We start from the raw sequence: 18,310 nt of genomic DNA, 5'->3' as shown, positions 1-18,310 counted from the left end.
CACAGAAGTCAGAATTTCATTATCCAATCTTGTCTGGGAACAAGTCACTGCAGCCACAGAAGCCATAGCTACTGCGAATTTGGCTGCTTCGTCTGCCAAAGTGTTGCTGATAACGTGTATTTCTACTCATTGGTGGCCCAATGTATGTACTACATGGACACATGGTAGCCTATTCTTGAAGTCAGCCTTCCTCCCCCACAATGTTTTGAGTTGTGTGGTGTTCCCCTTGGAATCTCTAAACCCGTTCAGTTTCCAATGATTGAGGTAATCATTGTAGGACTGGACGCAGTAGTATGAGTCACAGACAATTAGAGTCGGCAAGCCAGGCTCTGTGTGTTCTAGCACTAGAAGAAGGGCTTTAAGTTCAGCCAACTGAGCTGTGCAGTCCCCTAGGGTCTGTGTGTAGGTATTATGAGGGTGGAAAACTCCATCCTTCATCTCTCCACTTACGGCTGTGCAAGCAGCTGAATATTGATGTTTAGTACCTACAGCTGGTTGTGCTGAACCATCAGTATAAATGACAGTATGGTATCTGTCAAGTGGAAAAATATCTAGAGGAGCAGGGTACTCCTGTTCGTATTGGAGAAATTCTTGTGTCTGAAGTTTTGGATCAAAGATGTAGTCAACATCGGTGGCAGTTAGGGAGGATGCCCACTGAATCCAGCATGGATGTAATGCTTTAGCGTTAGGAACACTTGCTTTGGTAACAGCCTCTAAGGCTGGGACTGGGGTAACGACAATGATGCATTTCCCTTGGGCGAGTGGCCTCTCTTTAATGACAGCCATTTGAACTGCAGTTAGAAATATTTTCTGTATTGGAGTATAAATGTGATTTATATGCTGTGGGCACTGTTTGGCTTCTAACATGTCCTGTTGCAATTTCCTATGGATGTGTTCACTGTCCAGTGTTTGCTAGAAAAATCTGGGCGTATTAAGTCATAGAGTGGCTTCATACGTTGTGAATAGTCAGGAATGTACATTCTGCCAAAGTTAAAGAAACCAAGTTAAGAATGTAGTTTCTTAAGAGTGTTAGGTGGGTGAAGTTGTGCACATTTCTCTAGAAAGTGTGGGGCCAGGCTCTTCCCCACGTTTGATAGGTCATTTCCCAGGAAGAGTACACTGAGAAAGGCTATTTTAGTTTTCCTAAAATTTAATTTGTAGACGAGGGCTGCGAATCCCAAAACGATCCGATCGACCCTGACAAGATGAATGTTGAGGTCGTCATCTGTGAGATAGATGTCATCCACGTAGGATAACGCCTCTGGATCAATTTCATGTAATATTGATTTTACTCAGGCTGAGAACAGCCCTGGGGCAAATGGCAAAAGTGTTTTGTGAGCCAAATGAGAATGCACTCAGGTCCCAACTTTCATGTGCTAAGTTCTGGCAGAAGAACCCGTTGGAAATATCCAACATTGTTTTGTATTTGTTACGCTCTATATTGTTAATTAGTGCTGTGTTATGTGAATTGTGTATAGCGTATGTACGTGTATGACTATTTAAGTGTCTGTAATCTAAGACTATTCTGTAGGAATAGTCTGGTTTTGCAACGGGGAATAACTGGTTATTCATTGAAGAGACACAGGGCTCAATTACAACCTGGTACTCGAGCTGAGTGAGGATCTTCCTCACTGGAGCTTTTGCTTTGTGTTTAACAGGATATTGTAGCTGAGGTTGGGGACTTGACCTGATAGGTATAACATGACAAGGATAATCCTTGTCCCAACCCACATGATTGCGGTAAACCGCAGGTGCCGGCGCCAAAGCCCAATTGATAGCGTAGGCTCGTTTTACTGCTTCTGGAACCAGATCAGAGAAAGAAGGCAAAATGACATATTCCCCATGTGGGAGCTTACGGACGTGCACAGGTGGCCAGTCCCTTTCAGCCAGCAGGATATCCTAACTGAGTTCACCCTAAAATATTACACCAATGGTGTGCTCTACGTTTCCCTCAATTTGGATATTTAAATCATAAACCTTGTCGGGTGGGAGAACGCGGCCGTCCGCAATCTTAAACGCAATGTAATCACTAGTTGCTGTCGCATCCAGATGATCTTTCAGACTGTGGCGACATATAGTGACCTCTGCTGTGCTGTCTATCAGTGTCACTGCCCACGTCTTTTTCTGCAGCAATGTTCTCAAGGGTACTGCCATTTTTAACTGACAGTGCTGCCACCTTTTTCTTTTTAAACTTTGGCTTTTGTTGTGGGGACTTTTCTTCTTCTTTGTTGAAAAACTGTGGTGAGTCTTTCTTCTGAATCAGGTATTTAAGGTGTCGATCAGGAAGGACCTCTCTCTCGCTACGTCTATCCGGTGCACCCTGAAAGGAATGAGCAATATGTGAATCAGTATATCTTTCAGAAGCTTTTATATTTTCTCTCTTTCTAAGAGTATATCTCCTGTCAGAGTTCTCTGGATGTGGCGAATCACCTCTCTGATTTTGTCTATCTTAAAATGTTTTTTATTTATCCCAGCGCTTTTTAGAACCCTCCTGTGATTGTTTAACCCTTCCTTAGGGGAGGTACTCTGTAATTCTAGCTTCTTCGGCTTGGCTCCCAAACTATCCCGTCCTATACTAGTACAGGTATTGGAAATTATTTTTGGTAGCTCTTTCTCCTGGTCCAAGTGTGGAATCTCTCACAACTGCTTCCCTTTTAATATTAGTGAGTATGATTGAGGAGACCTTGTCAAAGTTACACATTAACTTCATCCCTAAATCCATGGCTAGTGCAGCCCCATGCTTATTCTGCATTTGTTTTAACACTTCTGGTAAATTGGCAAGTGTTGGGGTACCATGTGTTGTAGTATAAATTGCAGCAAAGACTGTGTCCCATGTGGCACAGTCATCCACCGTGGGAACCATCCCGAAGAGCAAGCACATTGTGAGAATTCTATGTTTCTCTTCTGGTCCCGTATGGGGAAACACAGCTTCCAGCTGATTTGTTTTCTGGGCTATGCAGAATGGGATTTTCTCTCGTTCTGTGGGTACCTTACCATGATAGTATGTAACGTTTGTGGACTAATCCCAATAGCCAATTGGTATCCAGCTGGTGCTGGTGGTGCTGGATGCGCTGGTGTTGTGTTCAAAGAAAGTTCACATTATGAACTGAACAAGTCGTCTGTAAAGTGCTACATATTTTGTATACCTGGGTGAGGTGTGTATGTGGCAAACATAGGCCACTTTGGTCCATCATTAACTAAATGACCTAATCTCACAGGTTGTATTACATGTGGTAGGGCAGTTCTGATGCTCCTAATAATTGAGCGGTGTTTCATGGTACTGGTATGCTTGCTACTGTATAGGTACATATGCAATTCTGTATCTGTGGAATGTGAATGTAGTGTTGTCTTCCTTGGGAAAGTGTACCTAGGATAAAATGTTTCTGTTTGGTAAGCTTCACTAGCTTCCACTATGAATGTAACATCCCAGTCCACTTTTCTTAAGCCATGCACTACTAGATGTAAAGTTAATGCATGTCTAGCGTTCTCAGGAATGTCTATGGCATTAGCCATATCATATTATGGGTATAAGAGATGGAACACCAACTGGGGAGTAAAGTCCTTTTATGAGTTTGAGCTCAAACAACCTAGCCTAATTAGGTGCTCCCTGTTCGGCTAAGGAGGATATTTCCCAAGACCACGGATGTCTCCATATAATGGTACTTAGGGTACCTGTTGTCTGTGAGACAGTGATAGGGTATCCGTAAATTAGTGCTTAAACACCATCGTTGGTGGCGCCATGTCGTAGTTGGACTCGTGCTCTAGGCAAGACTGCTGGTTTAAGGATGACAGTACTTATGTTTGAAGGCGACTATGCCAATCCTACAACAAGTCGTAACTGTCATCCCAACCCTTCCGGCTCACAAACAGTACCTCACCAAAAACCCCAAACAGTAAAAGGTGATTTGTGGCAGCCTTTACGCATGGACTCAAGAGTGTGACATCTCAGGGAGTGTCGTGGTTTAAAAGAGATTACCACTTTCTCGCATTAATAACATGTCTCAATCAAACACAGGCAAGCAAGAAGATGCAGTAAAGTTTCAATAGGTTTTATTTAGCAAAACTGCATTCTGCGATAAGTTGCGTGGGCTGCAATGATTAGGATTATGAACAGTGTGAGAAACAGAATTTTAAAGACAAGAGTCTCCATCATCTTGCAATAACATGAGATAAAATTAAGTGTGAAATATGTCCTAATACCCTAATGTCATGTACCTAATCTCTAACCTAAAAGAGAGCTAAGCGTGTTAAACCTAATCTGCCAATGCCATGTCCATGAGAAGAGCCCCAACCCTCGTTACCTTGGAATGAGGTCTCTAACTCAGCATCAAGGCGACGTGTAGCATCGATAGCAGCGATGGCATCTGGTCGGAATCCCTCTCACTATCTGTTTAAGTAAGGAATATTTATGCAGATCTACTTGGACCTATGACATAGGTTTATTCCCAAACAATAGATAATAAGACATGCTTAGGACGGTAATTTATATAAACAATTCCCTCAAAAACATGAAGAGGGAAAGTATCTAGAGTGAACACCTACAGTTTGTTTATCTTTGTCGCTTGATATTGACGCCTTTGTGCGGTGGCACTGATAACGCAAACTAAAGCATGGGCCCAACTAAAAACAAGGCAACCATCTTAAAATATTTAATTAAATAAACGCACTAAAACAGCGCAAGCTAAGTTGGTAAAAGTCACTAGGTGACGGGGCACGAGTCCGCAAGCCAAAGGCGTTGCTAACTCCTGTAACCCATTAAAACAAACTAGGATTCACTACACTGGGTCAAACTCTGCTAAGTACTGAATTTGCAGGAAAGACTTCAAGACTCTTTTTCGCTTGCTTGCAACCCTTAGACTTACCAAAACGTTCCCCTTTACTTTGACTACAAACTGGCTAAGCTCAACCAATCACAGCATTCATAGAACCCTATCTCCCTAATTGAATGAAATTTCAAGCTGAAGGTGTAGAATTATTAGTTAGAGACTATTCAGCAGAAATGTCCTCCCACATCTCATTCTTCTCTGTCTTCTCTGATTTTGTAATGTACAAAGTGACATAACGACCAATAGCGATGGAGTTGTCTGCAGCAAATTGTATATCCTAATTTGCATTCCACATTTTCAGAACCACAGGAATATAGTAATTAATATAATTGAAAGGATCTGTTCTTCTGAGGTTATATGTGTTTTTCAGTGATTTCATATCAGTATATGTCTGACTTTAAATAAAACTTTGTTCACTCTTTCTTTAAAAATGACAGGTTTTGGAAATCTAAAATTACACCTTGAACAAAAATGTTCCCTTACATCTGTATTTTCGATGACAGTACTTGCCACATCTATGTGTTTGAAAATGAAGAACTTGTGGTCTTAGACCTTTTTCATCATTGGGCCCGAATCACACAGATAAACTTAGACCAAAAGTCAAAGTTTAGATCTAAAGTCTAACTTTACTCATAGCATAGTTAGACTTTTGGTCTAAGTTTAGATTTTTTGTGTTAGTTTAGACCAAAAGTCTAAACTTAGACTAAAAGTCTAACTTTCCTACAAGTAAAGTTAGACTTTTCATGTAAGTTTAGAATTTTGGTGTAAAAGTAGACCAAAAGTCTAAACTTTTGGATTAAACTTAGACTTTTCTAAGTCTAAGTTTACCTTTTTGAATTGGGACCATTGTCTTTCAGGCTGGTGCTTGTCACATACTGTTCTATGATAGAGATTACAGAGTCATCAGTATACGTTCCACATTTCGGTGCACATTTTATCCATAACAGCATGTGAAGATGAGGTTACCTCTTGCTTGGTACTCTTTCTGCCAAAGGAAATCTGTAACTTCACCAAGAGGAAGATTTGTTTTGTTGCACATGAAAGACAACATGGTTTGAAAACTGTGGTTGAAATATCTTCAAACATTAGCAGGATCCAAAGAGCAAAGTTCTCCTGCTGTCTTCATATTGATGTCCTTAGTGTTTGAGTTTGCTTCTCTTAAAAAGTCAAGTAAGTTATGTCACGTGTACCTTGCACAAATGAGCCTCACAAAACAAGTTGGTGCATGTAAGTTTTGCAAGAAACATTTAAGTTCTCCATGACAACAATACCAATTCTTGGTGTCACATGGACATGTCATCAAATTAATCAAATTGTATTCCAACCTTTCATCCTCACCTTGAACTTTGTCGACAAATTCTCTTGCAGAGAGATTTTGTAGATTAACTCCTGGCTTCAGAATGTTATTTACAGCATATGATAACCCAGACAAGTCACTCTCATATAATAGATGAAAAGTGAATGAAATACACTTAAGAAATCTTGGATCCTCTGAATATAATATAGTTGACCTACATTCAGCTTCTGGTATTTGTACAGAGTGGTCATTATACTAGCCACCTACTCCAGTTGGAAAAAGGGGTGGAAAACAGGAAGCCTCTAAACTTTTTCCCATTCACTGAATGGGGCTGCTTTTGCTTGTTTCATTTGAAAGAGAGTAATAGCATCGCCAATAACTTATTTGGAATACAGTGGATAGATACTATATCATATAATTCTTTTGATTTGGATCTACCCATTTTTTCCACTTTTTCAATCTGTACACTTGATGATAATGTTTCATCATCCATAGAAATTACATCTCCAATAACATTGACATTTTTGGAATAGATATAATTTTCTTTCAGGTACAATATGTTTTTATTTTACTTTAGTGACACCTACTAACACTTGAAAGATGTTTTATGTTTGGTAGGCATACCATTTACTAGAATAAGTGGTTCATCAATATCTCTCTCTACACCCATAGTTTTCATCATTTAATTTAAATATAAATGTAAGTAGACAACTCTTCCTATAATGCCTTCTGTAGCTCTGTTGGTGGTATTTTCCCACTTTTGGTTCCATACAAACTATTGCTTGAAACAGGTGTATAGTTTGTATGAGAAATGATTCATAAATATTGAATTGTTGATGTTTTTCTGTAACTGACACCAAATCTGACTTGCTATTTATTGCTTTGCCTGGCATTTTGTTATCCCCTAACTTATCATAGCAATACTTACATATAATTATTAGCGTAAACAAATCAAACTGTTCCTCCACATAAAAATAAACACCAAATTATTTCCAGTTATCTCTGTTCTCCTGATCAGTTTCAGAGAATACACCAGCATTGCAAGTTTGTCTTTTGTAGTGAGTGAAGCAATAACAAATGCAAACATAGGTTGGTTATTCTGAAGAAACTGTTTGCAATATTTTTTGTGAAGTTTTCAATATTAATACCTGTATTCTGTTCCTCTTCACCTCCTGTGACCAACTCCTCATTTTCTCTAGACTCGTCTTCAGGACTAAAGAAATGAAACTGAACATCTTCAAAAGCTTTTTCTACCTCTTCTAGTGTACCATGCACTAGAGCTCTATTTATCGCTCCTAAACATAAGACAGGAGTTTTCACATAGTAAAGGCTCCTCACTAAATTTTGTATTTTAGGGTGATGCACACTTGTCATAAATCTAATTCTTGCAAAATTCTAATTTTCTCCTTCATACTTTTGCATAGAAATTCATGAAGGAAACTTCTCAATTTATCAATTGATTCCTGATGAACACTGAAAATACTGCTACAGTTCCACTTGCATACAAGGGCCTGTTTACATCTTTCTTGTACCTCTTCAGCTATTACTTTATCTACATTCCGAGGAACCATCTCCTCTTTTGCAATGAGAGTAACATATTTTACCTTTTGGCATTACCATTTGAATCAACTGCATTCACCAATGTATTCTCTTGTATGTAGCTTTCTTAATTAAATAAAGGCTCTGTGTTAGATGTCTGCTTCCATTCACTTTTAAAAATCTTGCCAAAATTAGTTTTATTACAAAGCCTGATGCCTGAATCAGTGTGCACTTGGGGCATGTTTATACTTTTTGATGCAAAACTGCACTAACGCAATTTTAGCATCAAAAAGTTTAGCACTGGCTTGCGCCAGCCGGGCACCATATTTATGGAATGGTGCAAAGGGTAGGCTAGCGTAAAAAAAAGTTACGTTAGCCGGGTGGGGTGGGAGAAGGGGGTTTTGCACCAAAAAATTATGCATAGCTAACCAGCCTAGTGTCATTTTCTGATGCAAAAGCATCCAAACCACATGACTCCTGTCTTAGAAAAGACAGGAGTCATGTCCACCACCCCGATGGCCGGCACAGGGGACCAGTGTCCCCTGGGTATGGCCATTGCACCCTGTTCCATGCAGGGGGCCCCAAATTGGACCCCGATGGCACTTTAATAAAAACAAAATACTTAACTATACTTACCCTACATACCTGGGATGGGGTACCCCAGTCTCTGGTGTCCCTCTGGTGTGGGTGGTGTTCCTGGGGCTTGAGGAGGGCACCTGTGGACCCTTTCCATGGTGTTTAACCATGGGAATGGGTCCACAGGTCCCCTAATGCCTGGTCTGACCCAGGCTTTGAATAATGGTGCAAAGCAAGCTTTGGATCATTATTTAGCCCCTTCTCCCACCCGTGTGTCATTTTACCACAGGGGATAAATATAGGGCTAGGAGGTAAGCACCATTTTTAAGATGGGAACACCTATCTTGCATCTCATTGATGCAAGGTAGGTTCACACATCTAAAAAATGATGCAAACTCCAATCGTTTGACATTAGACATGTCTAATGTCAAAATATAAATATGGAGTTAGTTTTGCGCTGAAGTTGCATCAAAAAAAGTACGCAAATTCAGCGCTAATGGAGTATAAATATGGCCCTTGGTGTGTAAGTGATTACATTACTGTTTGTGTCTGTGTCTGCACCGGTCCGTGCATGGGTGTGTCATTGTATGCACAAGTGTGTGCCTGGGTTTGTTAATGAATGTATGAATGTATGCCTGGGTGTGCCAGTGCCTCTATCAAATTGTTCCTGAGTGTCTCAGTGTCTGCATTAGTCTAAGCATTCATGTCAGTAGCTGTATAAGTGTTTTACTGAGTGTGTCTCCCTTTACATCAGATTGTGCATGTTGTATTAACGTATGTGTAAATCTCTATGTGGGTGTGTCAGTGCATGCATCTGTGAGTATCTGGGTGTGTCAATCTATGCATCAGTGTGTGCCTTGGTGTGTTACTGTATGCATCAGATTGTGTGTGGGTGTCTCTATGTATGCATTAGTGTGTGCCTTTGTGTGTTAGTGTTTGCATGGATGTGTCCCTGGGTGTCTCAGCATATGCATCAGTGTCTGCCTCGGTGTGTTAGTGTGTGCATCAATGTGTGTCTGAGTGTGTCAGTGTGTCCCTGGGTGTATCAGTGTATGCATTAGTGTGTGCCAGGGTGTGTCAGTGTATGCATACATGGGTGCCTGTGTTTGTCAGTGTTTGTTTCAGTGTGTGCCTGGGTGTGTTAGTGTATGTGTCAGGGTATGCCTGGGTATGTAAGTGTATGTAACAGCATGTGCCAGGCTATATTAGTGCATGTATGAGTGTGTGCCTGGGTATGTCAATGTATACATGAGTGTGTGCCTGGGTGTGTTAGTGTATGCATCAGTGTGTGCCTGGGTGTTTCAGTGTGTGCATGATTGTCTTTCTCAGCATATTAGCATTTGCATCCCTGTCTCCCTGGGTGTGTCAGCGTCTGCATCACTGTATGCTTGGGTGTGTCAGTGTTTTCATCAGTGTGTACCTGGGTGTGTTAGTGTATGCATCATTGTCTGCTTTGGTGTGTCAGCATACACATCAATGTCTGACTGGGTGTCTCTGTGTCTGTATGTGTGTGTGCCTGGGTGTCTCAGTGTATGTATGAGTGTGTGCCTGGGTACGTTTTGAGTGGCTTTGTTAGTATCTGCATTAGTGTATGCCTGGGTGTTGTTACTCTTTACAAATGTTTGTTTCTCCTGTAGTTATCATTTACATTTTCCTTTTTTCATCAAATACCCTCCAATTCTATTCCCTTTTACCTTTTGTGAACATCAAACTCACTTTCAGCCACCTTACATACACTCATGCCTTTTCTAATCCATGCTTACTTAAACTACACTTTAATGTAGTTAAAGGACACAGTGGGTCTGTGAGTGGGTGTGTGAGAGTGTGAGTCGGTCTTTGAGTAGGTGCATGAGTGTCTGGGTGTGAGAGTAGGTTCATCAGTGTCTTAGTGGGTGTGTCATTGTCTGTGTGGGTATGTGAGTGGGTGTGTGAGAGTTTTCGTGGATCAGTGACCGGGTGTGTGAGAGTCTTAGTGGGTAATTGAGGGTGTGAGTGGGGCTGTGAGTGGGTGCACAAGGGTCTAGGTGCATCTGTGAGTGGGGGCGAGAGTGTCTTGGTGGGTCTGTGAGTGGGTGCGTAATGGTCTGAGTTTGTTTCTGAGTGGGAGAAAGAGATTAAAAAAGAAAAATTGAGAGAGAGAGAAAGATGGGGAGAGACAGAGAGGTTTTTAGGCTTTGGTGAATGACATACTTAGAATGAGATATTTTTAGACAAATTGAAAAGAAAAATGTATTTGCCAATTAAAAATAGTGAGATCTCCTTTCATTATGAACCTTAAACATTTATTAAAAAGTAGGGAAATGACCACAGACACACCTGGAGTAGAACCCTCAACTTTAAGAGTAAGGGTCTAAGACCCTAATCATTATGTAACATGTGCCTGCTTACTATAGTCATTGCATGGAGAGACCATTGCAATGACTATCTCTCTCTCCCTCATCCATCCCACTATGGGATGGAAGAGCGAGAGAGAGATAGTGACAGGACTGGGGGGGAGCCTCAAGGCCCCCTAGCTGGCTTCCCACATCCTATGGAAGCCAGCATTGCTCACACAAGCAGGGAGCTCATTTGAATAGCAGCTCCCCGCTTGTGGGAGCAATGTTTTCATCTGTTTCCATGCATCCATATTTGTGTGCAGGGAAACAGATGACACCTCCACTTTCTGACAGCGGGTCCTGTTTTACAGCTCCCATTGTTAGAAAGTGGACTTTGTTTGATTTTGCTTGGTGTGAGCTGTCAGCTTCCACCAAGCAAAAGCAAACACCTATGTCCAGAAGGTGGGCACCCCGGGACATAGCACAAGATGACCCTGGGGGATGGCAGTCCCCAGGGTCATCACTGGCTCCATGGGGGGGGGCTGCAAGGCCCCCCCTTCAACTTTAATAGCCCATGGGAGGTAGTGGTCCTGGGGACCTGGGTATCTGAAAAGGACCTCACACGTGTTTTAAAATGTGTGCCTGAGGGAGGAGGTGGCCCCAGGGCTGCAGAGGTTCCACACGCCCCCACACTGTTTATTTTTAGTGCCTGTGGAGGTGGTGGTCCCTGGGGCTGCCGGGGGCTACAAACCCCCTGCAGTTTGTGTTAAGTGCCCCTGGAGAAGTGGTATTCCCCGGAGCAGCAAGGGGGCCATTCAGCCCCCTCATCATATTTGTTTCAAGTCTGAGGAAGGTGGCCTTCCCCAGGGCAGTGAGGGGGCTGCACAGCTCCTCCACAGTAACTTTGATTTAGGAACCTTGGAAGTGGCAGTCCCTGGGGCTGCAGGGGGGCCTAGGCACCCCTGCTACAGTTCTTTAAAGCCCCAAGGATGTGGTGGTCCCCGGGCTACAGGGGCTTTGTGGCCACACTCACACATATTATTTTTTGCCCCGGGGATGTGGTAGTCCCCGGGACAGTGGGTGACCCCCACATTACAATGGGATTGCCCCCAGGTCTTGGCCCACTCGGGTGCATCAGAATTTGCAAGCACTACAGACCACACATTTTATTTTAAAGTTTGCTGGATCCACAGATCTGCTGTGAATCATGGTGAAAATTTTAAAAAATGCTTTTTAGCTTTGGGGGTCCCTTTGGGACCCCAGCGCCAGAGCTGAGGGAGCAGGGTGTCCCTACCCTGGACCCTTTTGTTTTTTTATCATCTTTTTTCTGGGACCCAGCTGAAGTCAAGTTCCTACATGGCACCAGCACTTGAAGTGTTGGCAGCCACTCAGATCTCTGCATGAGATCGAGAGGGTTTGTGAAGCCTTGTGCCCCTATATACAGCAATATGGATTTTCTTTAATTTTTCTAAACCTACTGAATGGATTTACACCAAATCACAAAAAGGATGCTTTCTGGACCAGGTTACAATGCCCTTATAATTAGGTTATATTTCAAATGTGCAAAACAATAGAAATTCACCTTTTATAGTTAGAGTTATCTCAATTAGCTATATCTCATCCCAAAGTAACTATAAGTCATGCCCTTGCCTTGCTCAGATTTTTCATCAAAATTTTGCACAATGTGTTACATTTACATTATCAATGATGCTATTAAAGGTGTCATGGGTAATTAGCAGTGCATGTTGGTGATCCTCGGGGAAGCAGGGGGGCCCCAACACATTATTTTAAACCTCAGGGAGGTGGCAGTCCTGGGGGTAGCAGGAGGGGCCCTGGAGGCCGCCCACACCGTGTGCCCCAGGACTTGGCCCACCAGAGGGCTTTATCATAATGTAGCGCGTGAGCCCCCGCTTCACCTTTTAAAACTTTTATGGCAGATCCATGGATCAAGCGTGACTACAGCCATCACAGCCCAATGACCAACTGCTGACGGTATTACAAGTCCAAAGTCACAGTAGCAGACACCCATAACAGTCAGCCTATGTTGGTCCAAACCAGGGCAGTTCGCGGTCAGCAAAGTAATACACAATAGCAAATTGGATGGATTTGAAAACAACACAGCTGACACACATTGCCACACTGGACACACCTGCAATGAACACTATAAGACACACTCCTTCACACCCCACAATCCTTTGCATTTATACAGCAACACACTGGAGCCAGAGCTGAATATTTACTACACAATACGGATATTAGAAACCACTTTTTTCCTCACCATCTCTTTTCACACCCAGCACACACGCTTGTCCAGTTAGATCTTTTTGCACCATCCCTCTTTAGCAAATCACTGTCATATTTTTCCTTTTTTCTTTTCCACCATGTCACGTTCCAAAAATCCATGTTTTTCTGAGGATGAGTTGAGAGTCATGGTGGATGAAATCATAAGAGAAGATTCACAACTGTTTGGATCACAAGTCAAGAACTCTCCTCTCAGCAGGAAAATAGGAATGTTGGATAGGATTGTCAACATAGTGAATGCTGTAGGCACCACAGTGTGCACAAAGGAGGACATTAGGAAAAGGTGGAATGACCTCAGGGGCAAGGCCAGTTCCGTGATCTCCAGGCACCAGCTACAGGTGAAGAAAACTGGGGATGGGCTTCCCACTCCCTCATTACAACTCTATTTCTGGAAGGAGAAGGTCTTGGCCATCCAGCATCCGGAGTGCTTGACAGGAATACCTAGAAGAGTGGAGTCTAGTAAGTCACAACACTAATGTCATCAAAATGCTATGTCATGGATGTCCATAGCTCACCTTTTGCCACTTTTACTGTCACTCCACTCACCATCCCAGTGTTCACCTGTCCAAAGATCACTGTTGGGAACTCACAATTAAAGTGTACTCATATGAGGGGATAACATTTGCATAGTGAAGTAGTACAGGGACTGACATAACTATAACTCCCAGCAGGTACTGTTATTGTTACCCAAACCACCAGCCTAGTGTTTCCTTTACCAAATACCCTTGTTTTTTAACTCCCAATTGAAGTGTACTCATCTGAGGGGATAGCATTTGTCAAGTGTGTGTAGTACAGGAATTGACATGACTACAACTCCCAGGAGCCACCGTTATAATTACTCCAAATACAAACACAGTGACCTCTTCTCGAAATACTCCTGCTTGTCAACTAATAATTGAAGTGTACTCACATAGGAGGATACCATGGGCTAACTGTTTGGAAGTAGAGAGAGTGACAGGACTGTACAGCCCAATAGCCCCTGTTTCTCTAAACCCAAACACCAGCCCAGTGTTCACTTGTCCCAGTACACCTGTTAGTGAACTTTCAAATGAAGTTTACTCACCTGGGAGGATACTATTTGCCAAGTGTGTGCAGTAGAGAGAGTACAATGACTGCAAAGCCAAATAGGAACTGTTTCTGTAACTCCAAACACTAGACCAGTATTCACTTGCCCAAATACCCTGGTTTGTCAACTCACAAATGAAGTGTACTCACCTGGGGGGCAGCATATGAATGATGTGTATACTAAAGGGACTGACATGACTGCATATCCCAGGAGGCTCTGATACTGTTACCCCAACCACCAGCAGGGTCTCCTCCTCTTAAAATGCCCTTGTTTGGCAACTCCAGAATGAAGTTTACTCATCTGGGGGATGACATATGTATGGTATGTGCAGTAGATAGTGACATGACTGCAAGTCCCAAGAGGCACTGTTTACTTTACCCCAAACACCTGTATAGTGTTCCCTGGTCCAAAAACCCCTGTTTCACAACTCACAAATGAAGTTTACTCACCTGATGGGATGCCATTGGTCAAGTGTGTGAAGTATATAAAATAGTCTGACTACAAACCACAGAAGGCACTATTTCTCTGACTCCAAACATCACAACAGTGCACATTACATCAAAGAGCAGAGTTTGGTAAATCACAACATAAGTTTAATCAGAATTGAGGATACAATTTGTAATGTTTGTGTAGTAGAGGGAGTTACCTGACTGCTAAGGCCAGGAAGATCTTTATCCCTCACTCCAGACACAAGCCCAGGGTACATATGCTCAAATAGCCATGTCTGTGAAATCCCAATGGAAGGGTACTCCCTGTGGAGGATACCATATGGAACATAGTGGGAAGCAAAGGGAGGGACCAGAATGCAAAGGCCAATAAGATCTGTTTACCTAACTCCAACAACAAAACCTCTTTCATTTGTCCAAATCCTTCCAGCTGGGAGCTCCCAAATGAACTCCACACAGCTGGGAGAACGGAAATTGTCAAGTGTGTGCAGTAGAGACAGTGACCTGGCCTGGTGTTTCCCAGGCTCAAAACACCACACCAGTGGTCATTTGATCTCAAACCTTTGCCTGCTAAGTCAAATTTGAGGTTTACTCATCTGGGAGTGAACAGGATACAGGTAATGCCCAACTCTGAGATGTCTCTGGCTACCTAGCTCAATCTTGACGTGTAACTATTGAGGACAGGAAGGACACCTTACCCAGTGTGCAAAACAGTTATCTTGGAGGCCTCAGGATGCATTACCAGAATAGTATTGGCAGCAGACACATTGGCACTGCAGTAACCAAATGATGACTCCTAATACCTATACAATGTACTCGAGGGTCCACCTTCATTACATTTGACTAGGCCTCAAAATGGGCCACAAACCTAGCTTACCTAGCCTGCACTGGTGGTAGGATGACATTCTTAGGCCACCCCACAAGGGACAATGTTTTGCTCATCTCAGCAGCTGTTTCAGGCAAGGAGATCTGGCCTGCTCCACAAATCTCATGTCAATAGAACTAATACAATGTGTACCTATCACAATTGGATTAACCACAAATCAAATATGAACAAGGTCTTTGTGAAATGTCACAGTAAAATTTGGAGGTAGATGCCACAATATAACCAGTAACATTGTATCTTTCACATCAGCAGGTTGAGCTGCCATTGGCCACACAGACGCCACTGAAGAGACTGCCACTATCCCCATGGATAAAGTCCTCAGTGATGAAGACACTCCTGAACATCTTGGGGGATCTATAAGGAGTCCCAAGGCATGATGGGCCATGTGTTTATTGATCTCTGGGAAATGGAGCAGCTGCAGGGGGACTTCCATCTTGAAATGCAAGCCTCCCTAAAAGGGGTTGTGAGGGACATTAACACCACTCTGAGCAGGGATCGAAAACAACACTCTACCTCTTCCTTTGACGCATCTACACCAGGCCCATCTTCATCGGTGCCAGCCAATGGAAAGGAGGCCCTGTCAGGGGAAGACCCCACCCCAGACACCCTTGCCTCTGCAACAGCAGTTTCCCCCCTACCCCACACAAGTGTGGACGTCCAGCTAAGAACCCAGGAGGTGCAGATGGCAAGACACTAACCACTGCCAGCAAGTGATCTCTTCCAAACTGTCCTTCTTTAAGTGCCACAAATTCACTCTGTTGACTATTCGTAATCCACCTTCTGTTTCCAATGGGAGGAGTGCACTGGACTTTGGACTTCCAATGGTGTGGCATCCACACCAATGATTTCATCCACCATAATTGAACCCTTTACTTTTCTGTTTCATCATACACCAATTTATATTATGCACAAATTTCCAATAAATTCACCTTTCAAAAAGTCATTGTCTGCTTGCTTCTGCCCCACATGCTGCTACATAGAGATGTAAGACCACGTGAAGAGATACTAATGCAAGGAAGGATATGTTACAGGTAGAGTGCCTGCTAAGTAGTACTACCAACACACACAAGCAAATTGTAACAGGTGTCTGGTTACACAAACATTTTATTGCACTGTAAAGCACATAGCCTGTTGAAATGTCTGGACTGTCATAGCCAAGAATGGCTGAGTTATATTGAGTCAAGGTATATCTACCAAGGCACAGCCCCCAGACCATGAAAGGAAGGGCACTGTCAGACATTGTCCTATAGGATAGCCAAAAAGAAAAGTGGATGGTGTCACCAGCTTGAGCTCTTTCACATATCACACCCTCATATAAACCGAGGTTTAAATGGAGAGCAGTACAGCACTCCCTCACCACAGGCCCATCATTATCCAATCACCATGCATCTGGTAGTATGACACAAACACATGTCAGTGTTGTGGCACAGTTACTATGGACTGCAATTATGAAACACATCTGCAGCTACATAGAGGTCATACATGAAGAGTACTTAGCCAATGTGAAGAGAGAATGCCTTGCTCGCAGTTGATGACTAAAGATTTCATGCCCACATGAAGACACACATGATGCAATTTGCCCAACACAGCACACTGAACAAGTACAATGTGCACTTCGGATCTTCCACCCAAACACTATTCAAGCTGCTTTGGAACAGATCTCATACACCCTAAATCTGTGGCCTACATTACCTGCAACAATCCATGCCCACTTCCTCTGCCAGAACAGCCTCAGATACCTGCCAAAGTTGCAACTCAGAAATGCCCACACGGAGAAGTCATGGTGAAAGTTCCTGTACAAAGACAAAACAAGGAGTATAAGCTTGTAAACATACCTATTACACAAATCACATAGCAAGCATCTGGAAATTGAATAACAGTACATTGAGATTGTCTCAAACAAAGCATCATAACCAAGGTGGGGATATGTCAAAGGCTAACTCATCAAACACCCTTTGGCTGAATATTGCTGAATATCAGCTCCCTCGTTCTTGCCAAAACATTCAACTCCACACATTCTCAGACCTACAGTACATTGTGCAGTCACAGTCATGACATCACATGACATATGTACACTCATGAAAAGTAGCTGTTGATGATATCTTCCCACATGTCAGCTCATTCCTCTTCACCACTCTCATCATCTCAGCCGGTAGCACTGCAGGCTGCTCTTCCTTTGAGAAGTGCGGGATATTCCCCCACAGGACGATGTTGTCGATCATGCAGCATGCCACAGTGATCTGACATACCTTTCCGAGTGAGTAGAGGAGGGCTCCAACATTCTGGTCAAGAGAGTGGCTCTCAGGAGCCCAAAAGCCCACTCCACTTCCCTGCCTTGTTCTTCTGCGGGACTCACTGAATCAGACTTCCCCTGGTGTAGTTGGATTCCTTATTGGCGTCAACAACCAAGGATGTTTTAGATTTGTGGTGTCTCCTGTTAAGGATTGGGATATATGTGCAACAATGAGTCACTCAATTCATGATTGTAGAACCAAACATTAAACACTCACACTCAGGACACATGTGACTTACCAACCAGCCAGGCCCTCTCTGGGTACAGCTGCAACATCAGTTGTGATATAGTGCTGTTCTGCATTATGAAAGAATCATGAACCCTGACAACGGACACAGACCTGTGAAATTTAGAGATCCGCCAAATATTCAACTTGTAAATTGATGGAATGACAGTTCTTTCTGTGGTATACTTGTTTATTGGCCATCGGAGGACCATCAATGGCCACTTTAACGTGTGGGATGTGCAAAACCACAAAAGTCAGCCTTCACATGTGCTAAATCCTCACGTCGGGGAAACTGGCTATAGCAGTGCAGGTGTTTCAACATTGCTGAGAGGACATTCTTCAACACCAGACTGAACATAGGTTGGGACATGCCGGCTGATAGGGCCACTGTATGTTGGAAGGACCCTGAGGCCAGGAAGTGCAATAGTGACATGACTTGTACAATGGGTGGTATGCTGGTTGGATAACTAATAGCTAGCATCAGATCTGGCCCCAAATAACGACATAGGTCCACTATTGTTTGCCTATTCAGACAGTAA

This window comes from Pleurodeles waltl, chromosome 3_1, assembly GCF_031143425.1.
Source record: "Pleurodeles waltl isolate 20211129_DDA chromosome 3_1, aPleWal1.hap1.20221129, whole genome shotgun sequence".
Lineage (NCBI taxonomy): Eukaryota > Metazoa > Chordata > Amphibia > Caudata > Salamandridae > Pleurodeles > Pleurodeles waltl.
Note: the sequence above shows the minus strand (reverse complement) of the source record.